Genomic DNA, 12,881 nt, shown 5'->3' with positions numbered 1-12,881 from the left:
TATTTACGTTTTATTTGTGGCACTAAATGATTAACATTAAATTATTTGACTTTAAATCATTATAGTATACCATTTAATCCCCATAATGTGCATGCTGATTGCTTACTATTATTATCACCACTTTTTATGATAATAATTCACACTTTGCTCAAAACTGGGTATCTAAAGCTGTTAGAATGGGAATACAAACTCAAGTCTGTTGGTGTTTATAATCACTGCACCCTTTCTATGTGACTTGTCTTGACCTCCAGAGGAATAAATAATAATTCTCTTTTTATAGCTGTTTTATTCCCTTTACACTCATCTATTTGAACTATATCTTTTCATGTGTATCCCCCTACTAGACTGCAAGTTCTATCAGATGACCTGTTCACCACTGTATATTCAGTGCCTAGTTAGGCGGGTGAACCAACAAGCACACTAAGTGAATCTTTGTTTTAGTTATTTTGAAGGATCATATAAAGGAGATACATAGGCTCACAATGTTTGGAGATGATGTTGGAGTGATTGATCTTGCCTTGCTGTGGGGCAGTTGGGGAGAGCTTTCAAAGCAGGTGGCATTGGAAATGAGCCTTGAAGAATGGATAACGATAACTACAACAATGTGTAGTACTTAGGAAGGTAGAAAATGCAGGTAAGTGAAATCGAGGTAGGCTGTGTTTAAAAAGACGCTCTATATTCATCATATTGTTCAACCATAGCCATAATGAACAGTGATTAATGTCACTGAACTGTACATGTAAAGACTGTAGAAATGCAAATGTTTTGTTACCCATATATTTACCCAATTTAAGTGCAAAGGCATTCTAGTGCCCTTCTAAACTAATAAGCAAATAAAAGTATTCTTACAATAATGAGTTTATCAATATATTTTCCACTTGATTCCAGGTCTTTGCCAAGTTAGTGTTTATAAATTTAAATGTTGAAAATCAAACAGCTGTCAGGGGTGACGTAGAGAAACAGTGACAATCTCTCCTGACCCAGACTAAACTAGAACATGCAGATGGGAAAAGGAGATGCCAACAGTGGCCTCAAATGGTGTGCGGTGAACCAGAGAAGACGATCCGGGTGCGACAGCTTGGAATGTGTCAGAGTGGATTAGGGACGGAGGTCAAAGGTGGCTGCAGAGCGCCTCGCCAGCTGACAGTTCCAGAGCACAGGTCTCCAGCGGACAGCCCCGGGAGACACACGGCAGGCAGCGGGTTCCGCCAGCAGGCTGGGCTGCAACTGCTTCAGCAGATGGGAAGGCCCTGGCAACCAATCCCTGTATAAACTTGGTGTGCTCGCCCGAGGGCATAAGCACATCCGTGTCAGAGGATATTTTTGAGAGAAGGAGCACCATCATGTGCTCTAAATTACCCAGACCTAATTATGCTTGCAGACTGTGAAGCCAGGCTCCTCACAGGAAAACTTAATGTCTTTTGGTTGCATCTTTAAAAGTTGTTTCAAATACTAATCATCTCACCTTCTATAACCTAACCTGTTTGTAAGGGGAGAAAACGTTGGTGGCAAAGGAGATGGAATTTTTGGCCAATTCTGGGGGTGCAAATGGTGTGTACTTAGGTTTGAATGGTACCAGTGGCAACCTGTCTACATTTGGCTACTTTTCACCCATTTGTCTTCATCAGCTTTGAGCTTGCACCGGCTTGGGAACACTTCCTTCTGTCTCTCTAGCATCCATAGGTACTGTGGCTCCTGCCACCTCACTCAGATGCTCTGAAATGTAGGGAAATATTCTTTGCCGTGTTAGTGCTCAGAGGGCTGCTTTTTTGGAGGGGAAGGGGAAGGGTTTCCAAAGTGAGAACAAGAAAGCAAAAGCAACCACTACAACAAAGCAGAATTAGAGAGAAGGATGCTTCCTCTCACAGGATGCCTTAACCCCAAACTGACTGTGTGGTCTTCAGCCTCACACAGATTCTAAATTACTGGTGTGTGCACAGAGAAAATGTCAGCCTCTGCCCTTCCTTTCTAACATCACTGTACTTACAGTGGCAGCCATTTCTGAAGGTTTTATCCTGATGATTTGCATTGTCTTAGAATGTATGTGTGTGTGTGTGTGTGTGTGTGTGTGTGTGTGTGTGTTTTAACAAGGAAGGAAGAAAAGCAATGACTAAATAAGGCAATTAATTATTAAACACCTACTAATTGTTAAATAGGAGTCCCTGGGTGGTACAAATGGTTAACACACGAGGCTGTTAACCCAAAGGCTGGAGGTTTGGGTCAACACAGAGGTGCCTGGGAAGAAAGGCTTGGCAATCTACTTCCAAAAAATCAGACATGGAAAACCCTGTGGAGTACAGTTCTACCCTGACACACATAAGGTTGCCATAAGTCAGAGTCAACTTGATGGCAACTGGTTTTAATAGTTGAATCACTGTGCTGTGTGTTTGTATAAAAACCTGTTGCCTTTGAGTTGATTCTGACTTATAGTGACCCTATAGGACAAAGTAGAACTGCCCTATAGGGTTTCCAAGGAGTGGCTGGTGGATATGAACTGCTGACCTTTTGTTTAGCATCAAGGTCTTAACCACTGGGTCTCCAGGGCTCCAGGTGTTTGTATATCTTACCTAACTTATTTGACCTCAGTCTTTGGTACTATAACACAGTTGATTTATGTACAACATTTAATGTGATTAACTTGACTGTAAATGCAAAATGAATTGTTGTTTTTAGGTGCCCTATGTGCAACAGAAGAAAACATTGCCTGGTCCTGTCGCAGCCACTATGTCAGTCCATCTCGTTGAGGGTCTTCCTCTTTTTTGCTGACCTTCTTCTTTGCCAATAGAAAATTCTCATGAGTCTGCATGTTGTTGCTGTTAGCTACCTTTGAGTCGGCACCCAACTTATGGCCACCCCATGCTTTAAAGAGTAGAACTGCTCCATAGGGTTTTCTTGGCTTTAATCCTTAGAGAATCTTTTTCTGCAGAGCTGCTGGGTGGGTTCAAACTGCCCACCTTTAGGTTAGCAGCTGATTACCAACCACTATAAAAATACTTAAACTTTCCATACGTAAAGAGCTTTGCAAAGTTATGTGGGGCAATTTTGCCACTCGTGATTCCAGGAGTTAAGCTTAATTACCATCTGTTGTGAGGATTAAGATGGAATATAGAGATTTTTCCTTGAGGAATCACCTATAGAGGAAAAATAAGCAGTGCCTTGGGAACAGAGTTCCAGTTTCGACTCCGTCACTATCTTACTGTGGCCTTGGACAAATCTCTTAATACATCTGGGGGCATGGTCATCATCTATAAATATATAGGAATGATGAAATTAACCCAAGATTTTTTCATGAACTAATAGTCTAAAATTAAAAGTACCAGACTCTCAAGGGATGAGGTTTGGGTTTACTTTGATGTCTCGTTAGAGTCTAAGAAAATCTCCACAACAATAGTTTGTGGAGGTGGAAAAAAGGGAGGACGGAGATAGAGGAGTCACTTACATTTGATTAATATTTCATGAGCGCTCATCATTTTTTTCTTTTAATTTTCACAATGATCTCCTTTTCATATATATATGGAGCCCTGGTGGCGCAGTGGTTAAGATCTCGGCTTCTAACCAAAACACTGGTAATTTGAATCCACCAACTGCTGCTTGGAAACCCTATGTGGCAGTTCTACTCTGTCTTATATGGTCACTATGAGTCAGAATCAACCAGATGGCTATGGGTTTGGTTTTTGGTGTATACATATATATACACACACACATATATATACACAGAGAGATTTATATCAAGAAAATGACTCAGGTGGTTGTAGAGGCTGGAATGTCCCAAGTCCATGGGTCAGGATAGAGGCTTCTCTAGATCTACGTAGCCGCAGGGGCTGGCGAACACCCAAGATTGGCAGGTCAGAGAGCAGGGCTCTTGTTCACAGGCTGCAAAGATTGATGAATCCCAAGATCAGCAGGCAAGACCACAGGCAAACTGCTAGCTCAGTTCCCAAGAACCGGAGGTCAGATGAACAGGAGACAGCTGCAGGATCCAGCACGAGCAAACAGCCCCCAAGCCTTGCCAGAATGTCCGCTTATATTCCGTGCAGGCCACACATCCAAGGAAACACCCTTTCAACTGATTGGCCATTTACAGCAGATCCCATCATGGGGGTGATCACATATTAAATCTCAACAGGGAAGTGATGACAACATTATACGACTGCCAAAACACTGAGAATCATGGCCCAGCCAAGTTGACACACAATCTTAACCATCATACATATACATATATATATAAAAATATATATATGTATATATATATAAATATATATATATGTATATGTGTATATATATATATATATATATATAAAATTTTTTTTCCACACAAGGGTACTGAAACTCTGAATTAAAGTTAGCTTGACCACATACAGAGTTTGTAGGCAACTGGGTCTCAAATCCCCATACTTATGGCACCATAAACCACCATCATGTTTTGTTTTGTTTTTATCCTTACCATCTTTTTAGTCATTAGAAAGGCACTTGGGATATAATGATAATGAAACTTAGTCCCTGTTCTAAAAAATTTTAATATTTAGCAGAGCTGAAAAGCATCATGTTTATAGTATCTGTGTATACATGCCTTTACTATTGGATCTCAACAGGAAAAGCTCAGCAAAAATTCATATAAGAAAGTAATTACTTCTGGGAAAAATATGTATGAGTAAGTTAAGGGTTTGGTAAGAAAGAAGGCATTCCAAAGGACAGAAAATATGGCCTTCTGATTTGGCTGTGGAATAAATATTTCTATGAATTCTTTAGCCCTGTGGAGATGGGTACAGAGTTCTTTTTCTTTCTTTGCTTGGCATCTCTTCTTTCTCATTCTGCCAAACTCTAACATAGTAATTAAGCCCGTAGAGCCTTTCAGTGTGTTACATATGCGCCCCTCTTCCCACGCAGGATGGAGAGCGTTGCATACCAGGAGCCAGTGGTTCATAACTCAAAGAAACACATCTCTGCTACTTTGCCTTGTGTGGGCCACAGACAAGAGACTGTCTTCCCTTTTACGTTTGCTGGCACAATATAAATCCTGGTGTATAATGGATTATGTTACATATATCAAATTATGAAATGCACAATTCTTTTTAAATTTCTCTAAAGGGCACCCTCTTATCATTTTTTTATGCATTCTGGGTCTATGCTAGATATAAATTTATCATTTGAAATTCAAATGGTTATAGTTCTAAAACTGCTGACTCGTAAAAACAGGAAATCTAGCGTGTATCAGGATCTGAACGCAATGCATGATTTGCTGAACTTTTATGATAATTTCAATAAATTATTGAATTAGCTCGGTAGTTTTACAAATATGCTTGAAAAATGTTCAAATGGTTACAGCAATGAATAACACTTTTTTGGTCTTTTGCCCTACTTGGAAAATAAATTTCAGCTGACAAGCAAATTTGAGATATAGAGGCACTCATCAAAAAACAATAACATTCAATTATTTAAATTTTTTCAGGGTCCACTGGAAAACTAACTTAAACTCTTATTACCAATCTGGCTTATCTTGCTTTTCAATATTCAAAATGTCTTTTGACTTCAGCATTTTTTCCACAAGAATACTTAAAATTAAATCTGAAGTTCATGCGAAATAGTTCAGATTGATAGAATTTTGGAGGATTTAACTGTGACCATTAGAAATTGGAATTGGAAGGAGACCCAGAATTCCAGTGAAAACTGGGATAGAAATGCACATTAAATACAATTTAAAAATTTGGTGACATCTTCACCATATGTTGGTTCGATCTATAACCAATTGTAACATCATACAAAATTGAGTTGAATATGTTTCTTTTCATTTAGATGAGTAAACAGTTTGCTAGGTTTTGCTATCACTTTTGAGTTTGGATGACTCAAGACCCTAGATGGACTAACTTTTTTGTCTTCTTCTTTTTTTTTTTGGCCAGGATTTAATAAAGACACTGAACTAATTCAGAGGTATCTTGTTTGGGAACCAGTGTTTTTCACTTTGTCTATAGGCTCAAATTCATTGGGTAACTGCTATTATTCACTTCATTGAACAAATTATCTCCCCCATCTCTCTTAGTTGATTCAATCATTTTTCACTGATCTAATGATACATCACAAAACAAACCACTACAAAGCACATCCTCTGTGTAAGGAGTTTTGTTAAGAGCTAGAGATACTTTGACTCTTTCTATTACCCCTTAGATCTTCTGGCGTTTGCCATCCAGAAAGGGCAGAATCCACTTTTTATAATTCTGTATACTCAGATGAATGCATGAATAATATATAAATGAACAATATGGAAACATTTATCAAAATAAAATGGGAGGTGATGTATCAGTGGGATAAAGAATGTCATAGTCAAGGGCAAGATTTATTTAACTTGTTACTTAATGTAATGGAATATTAGGTTTATTTAACTAAATTCAAAAGTTATTGACACAATTCCAACACAAAGGGTGGGGATTGATAAGTATTCCTTATCTGTTCATATGTCATTTGCTTTAATATCAAGACCCAATCAGTTGTATCCCTGCAATGTGCCTTAATAAGAAGCATCAGCATTAGACAGAAACAGCATTGTGTAGTGATTGTGGACAAGGAATTAGACTAGTTGGCAAGTCTATATTTCTCTGACATTCTGATATCTCATTGTGTGCCTTTGACAAGTTATTATGTATAAAATAAACATAAAGAGACATAGACTTAGACATAAAAATAAACTTTTCACAGATTATTCCTTACAATCCTTGCAACAAACCTATATAAAGTACCTAGTATAGAGTGTTTATGATTATGATAATTATTACCTGCATCTTTTAGAGTAAGGTTTTTTTGTTTGTTTGTTTTGCTGTAAATCCTCTATCCTCTTCAGAATTCACTTATGAAGATTTTATTTATGTATTTATACTTTCACTTTATTAGAATATATTCATTCTGGTTTCCTTCTCTTTCTATTATTATTATTTTCTCCATCATGACTTCATTCTGTTATTATTATTACTGATAATAATAGCCAGATAAATATAGTGAACACAGGGTTCTGTGTCTGGATCAGGAAGAATCAACTTTTTATGTCTTAAACCTACTACTGATTATCAATGACCTTGGGACATTTGTCTAAGACCTCAACCCCATTTTGCGGACTGAGAAACAATATATGTTATCTTGAAGAGCTGATGTGAGGACTGGAGATAGTGTCCTGGACGTGGTCAGTGCCGAATAAATAGTGGCCATTATACCACTCAAAGAGAGAAGAGGTCCACTTTAAAGGGCAGCCTTGGGATCACATCTTCTGCACTAAGTTTCCTCCACCTCCTCCACCAAAAGCAGTTACTCAACATGTTGCATCCTTAAGCAGCCTTTTTGGTGGGGCTATTGGAGCCCTGGTGGCTTAGTGGTTAAGGGCTCAGGCTGCTAACCAAAAGATCAGCAGCTTGAATCCACCAGCTGCTCCTTGGAAACCCTATGGGACAGTTTTACTCTGTCCTATAGGGTTGCTAGGAGTCAGAATTGATTCGATGGCAACGGGTTTGTTTTGTTGGTTTTATTTAGCAGTTGAGGAGCCCTGGTGGCCGAAAGGATAAGTGCTTGGCTGCTAATCAAAAGGCTGGTGGTTCCAGCCCACCAAGCGGCTCTGCTGGAGAATGATGTGGCAATCTGCTCCTGTAAAGATTTCAACCTAGAAAATCCTATGGGGCAGTTCTACTCTGTCACATGGGGTCACTATGAGTTAGAATCAACTCGACAACACCCAATAACATTTAGCAGTCAAATGAAATCATTTATGGAAAACTGCTCTCAGGCCTTCTCATACCCTGATAGGATTTATTAACATCCTTTGCAATTGTAATTTTTTGGAAGTTCTGAGGCCTTGAAAAGAGACAAATTGTAAAAGATGTTTGCACTCATGGGATGAAGATGATTGCTCTTTATCATCTCTTAAAAGAAAGAAGAGAAATCAAATATGTAGTAAGAACCTACACTATGTTGACAAGTGCTATGCATTGTTACATTTAGCAGGTCAAAGGGAAAAAAAAAAACCATGAGGCTATTTCTTCCCAATTTATAGATAAGACAGATAAACTCAGATCAGGCATCTAAAAACATGGACAAGTTACCCAGCTTCACTTTGTGGATAGTAAAACTGAGGAACAAGGAGGTAAAATGATTCTCATGAGCTTTACCAACTAGGTATTGAATAGGTTAACATACGATAAGGAGTCCTGGTGGTGCAGTGGTTAAGCACTCAGCTGTTAACTGAAAGGTCAGCAGTGTGAACCTATCAGCCGATCTGCAGGAGAAAGATGTGGCATTCTGCTTCTGTAACTATTTACAGTCTTGGAAACCCTATGGGGCAGTTCTCCTCTGTCCTAGAGTGTCATCATGAGTTAGAATCGACTTGACAGCAAAGGGTTTCAATATATGATAAGTATCAAGCACAAAACAGAGACACAAAAGTGCCAGTCCCAACCTTATCTCCTATTCCAACTTCAGATACTTTCTGAATCTATAGCTACCACAATATGCACGGATCATTGTCTCCCCAAAGGGCACCAAAATCCAAAACCAAACCATCTGCTGTCAAGTCGATCCCGACTCACAGAGAGCCTATAGGACAGAGGAGAATGACCCCGTAGGGTTTCCAAGTCTGTAATCTTTACCAGAACAGACTGCCACATCTTTCTTCCACAGAGCAGCTGGGGTATTCAACTGCCGACCTTTTGGTTAGCAGCCAAGTGCTTTAACCACTGCACCACCAGCGCTCCTTCCAAGGGGCACAAGGGTCTAAAAATCTGGGGAAATAACTCACGCTTGTAGTATGCTGGTCGCAGACAGCAAGTTTTCAGTAAGCAGAGGCAAACCACAGAGTCCCTGTAAAGTAGAAGCCGAGGTGTGGCGGTGACAACAATCACTCCAGCATCTGCATTCAGAGGAGAAAGTGCTTGTCAATATCAAAATGCTAATCAGAGCTTTCTGGGAAAGTCAGCTGTTCCCAGCTGCTGTTGAAGCAGCAGGTTGCCTGAAGCAGCTGTACAATATATTAGCACCTACTCTTAAGTGGATTGTCTGTGCAAGAGTGATCGGAAAATGGTCGGAAATAAAACCAGTGAAGTAGATGTTGCATAACCACTAGAATTACCACAATTAGTTCTAGAGAGCCCTAAATTCTCAGAAAGCAGTTGGCTGTAATGGAAAGAATTAGGAGCCAGGCTGAATAGAGTTCAAATCTCAGTATTGGTTTTGCTCTATGAATCTCAGTAACTTCCTCCGTAAAATGGGGACGCCGATATCTATATCCAACACCCATCTGTCATTTTGTCCTGTTGTGGTGGCTTGCTTGTCACTGTGATGCAGGAAGTTATGCCACCAGTATTTCAAGTACCAGTAGGCAGTGGCATCACTAGGGTTGGTGTCCCCTCCCCATGGACCTCCTCCCATACCAGACCACATAGAATCCTTAGTGATGTTTATAATCAATTTTAATCATAGAATAATATGTGAGCAATATAGCTGAAGATTGCTTAAATGTGATATTTCTTAGATTATATAAATACTAACAACAAAATTGTTTTGTAAAATCTTTCTACGTTGAATTATAACATTAAAAATTACAACATTGTTAGTAACTGAGCAGAAGCCTTTTTTGATTTTTCTCCTTCTTTTCTTTTAATTACTGCTTCATTCTCAAAACGGTTCTTGATGTAGGTTCACAAATTCTAATTACTAGATTTGTAGTTAAAACACCAGAAAATTTAACAAAATCAGCGCCTATAAGAACACCAGCAGTGACGAAAACAACAGCTTGTGACTGTAGTGAGTGCAGAGGAAACCATGTGATTTAAAGCATCATTGTAACTGGTTAACAATGACAGATCTGACCGGAGCACATTAGAGGGTTCAAGGAGTAAATTAGCATAGACTTTTAGCCTTGTAGATATATTGATACATGTAAGCTGAGCTTATGAAAAATATTTTTGTTATTATAAATAACTACAGGGTTATTTTTATAAAAAAAATAATAGATTTCTGCTGAAACACTGCACAAAAATTTTATACAGTCATTTTGATGTCATCCCCTCTGACAATGTCACCTGATGTAGTCCGCACCGCATGCATCCCCTAATGATGTCACTGGCAGCAGGGTCACCCATGTTGGACAGGTTTCAGCAAAGCTTCCAGACTAAGATGGACTAGGAAGAAAGGTCTGGTAATCTACCCTGAAAATTCGCCAATAAAAATCCTAAGGGTCACAAGAGAACATTGTCTGACTCACTTGCTTTGGACACATCACCAGAAGGGATCAGTTGTTAGAGGAGGGCATCATGTTTTGTAAATTAAGGAGCCAACAGCTGCATGGGAGACCCTTGGTGAGACAGACTGGCACAGTAGCTGCAATGATGGACTCAAATATGCTGGCAATTGAGGATGATGCAGGAATAGGCAGCATTTTGTTCTGTTGTACATAAGGTCACTATGAGTTGGGGTCAACTCGACGACAGCTAACAATATCTATATCAAACATTTATGAGGATAAAATAAGTTAATGATTGTGTATTACATATGTATTGCTGCATTAAAAATTGCTCCAAAAATTAAACCAAATCCAAAACAAAATCCATTGCTGTTGAACCAATTCTGACTCATAGTGACCCTATAGAACAAAGCAGAACTTCCCCATGGGGTTTCCAAGCCTGTAAATCTTTATGAAGCATACTGCCACATCTTTCTCCCTAGGAGCAACCGGTGGATTCATACTGCTGACCCTTCGATTATCAGCCAAGTGCCACTGTGCCACCAGGGCTTTTCTCTGAAAATTAGCAGTTTAAAATAACAAATATTTATTATCTTACATGTTTCTGAGGGTCAGGAATCTGAGAGCGGTTTATCAGAGTGTTTCTAGCTGGGAATCTCACATGAGGTTGCAGTTAAGCTGTTGGTCAGAGCTACGGTCATCTGAAGACTTGACTGGAGCTAGACAATCTGCTTCCACGTGCACACATGTGGCTTTTGGCAGGAGAATTATTTCCTTGTTGGCTGTTGGAAGGAAGCTTCTCTTCCTAATCAAACTTTTTTTTTTTCCCATTGAGCTGCTCACAAAGGCAGCTGGCTTCTCCCAGGTGGAGAAACCGAAGAGCAAATGAAAAACCCAGGGAGTGAGAAAGAGAAAGCACTCATAAAGCACTCAAGATGGGAGCCATGGTCTTTATATAGTCTAAACCCAAAGTGACATACTATCACTTCTGCCATATTCTATTCATTAGAAGTGACACTAAGCCCAGGCCCCACTTAAGGGGAGGGGATTATACAAGAGCATGAATTTCCTGGAGATGGGGATTACCGAGTCATCTTGGAGGCTGCCTGCCATGGCATGTAATCTGCTTGACATGGAAGACATGCTCCATACATGTCAGTTAAAATCTAAAAGCACTTTAAAAATGGTTTTCATTGGCTTTGTTTAATATACAAATGGGGATAATAATTGTTTCTCCTTAGCATTGTTTTGTATTTTAAGTTTTTCTATTTGAAGTTTTATAGTAGGTGATCAATGAATATTACATCCTGTAAGTCAGAGCCCTGGTGGCACAGTGGTTAAGCATCCGGCTGCTAACCAAAAGGTTAGCAGTTCGAATCCACCAGCTGTTGCTTGGAAACCCTATGGGGCAGTTCTACTCTGTCCTACAGGATTACTACGAGTCAGAGTCGACTCGATGGCGATAGGTTTTTGTTTTTGTTTTTTTTTTGGTATTAGTCGGGATCGACTCGATAGCAATGGGTTTCCATCTTCTCGTCCTTCAATCTCAGTATTGATTGATTCAGAAATATTTTATAATGCATTTTTTTAAATCTACAGCAGTCATTCCAACAATCTGAACTACTCAGTTATTCTCCAAATCCAGAGAAAATGTAAACATTATTTTCATCTTAAACGGTTGTGAGAAAGAAATTATTATCCTAATGCACAGGCTTAAGGTTCAAAATGAGTAGATTAGTCCAACAATGATAATTTTGGCATTCATCTCTTGGTTTTGTATATAAATAAATCTCCCATCATTACATATGCTTATTTTATCCATGGAGATTAATTATATTTATTAAACACTGCCATTTTAAGATTGCAACATAGATGATCTAACTAATACGATTTCCTTTGTAAAGGAGTCATGGGTGTGGAGAAGAAGTTCTCAGGACGTTGATACTAAAGACTTTGATGCCCTCATCCTGCCAAAACGCTTGCTCCTCCCACACAATTTAGATTCATATTCCACTTATCTAACCCGAACACACACATACACTTCTTTATGTTACAGCAAAACAAAACTGCTTTTAATTTTCTGAATTTGCCTTGTTGTATTATGCTTAATTCATTTAAACGGCTATTTGCTTTGGCTGGAATGTCATTCCTACTTGGTTTACCTGATGGACTTGTATTCTTTCTTCAGAATCATGTTTGGATATTTTTAATAAGTATTCTGGGACAGCCTCCCAAAACCTGGAAGAGCAAACAACTCCTTCTTCACTGCTAATTCTGTGCCTTTTAAATGTTATATTGGTATTCTTCTATGTCCTGTTGTTGTTAGGTGCCATTGAATCTGTTCTGACGCATAGCTACCCTATATTGTTGTCGTTAGGTGCTGTCAAGTCAGTTCCAACTCATAGCTACCCTATGTACAACAGAAGGAAACACTGCCCGGTCCTCACAATCATTGTTATGCTTAAGCCCAGTGTTGCAGCCACTGTGTCAATCCATCTCATTGAAGGTCTTTCTCTTTTTTGTTGACCCTCTATTTTATGAAGCATGATGTCTTTCTCCAGGGACTGATCCCTCCTGATAACATGTCCAAAGTATGTGAGATGAAGTCTCACCATCCTTGCTTCTAAGGAGCATTCTGGCTATACTTCTTCCAAGACTGATTTGTTCA

This window comes from Trichechus manatus, unplaced genomic scaffold (genome assembly GCF_000243295.1).
Source record: "Trichechus manatus latirostris isolate Lorelei unplaced genomic scaffold, TriManLat1.0 scaffold00014, whole genome shotgun sequence".
Taxonomy (NCBI): domain Eukaryota; kingdom Metazoa; phylum Chordata; class Mammalia; order Sirenia; family Trichechidae; genus Trichechus; species Trichechus manatus.
The sequence above is the reverse complement of the archived record's forward strand: the minus strand, read 5'-3'. Positions refer to the sequence as shown.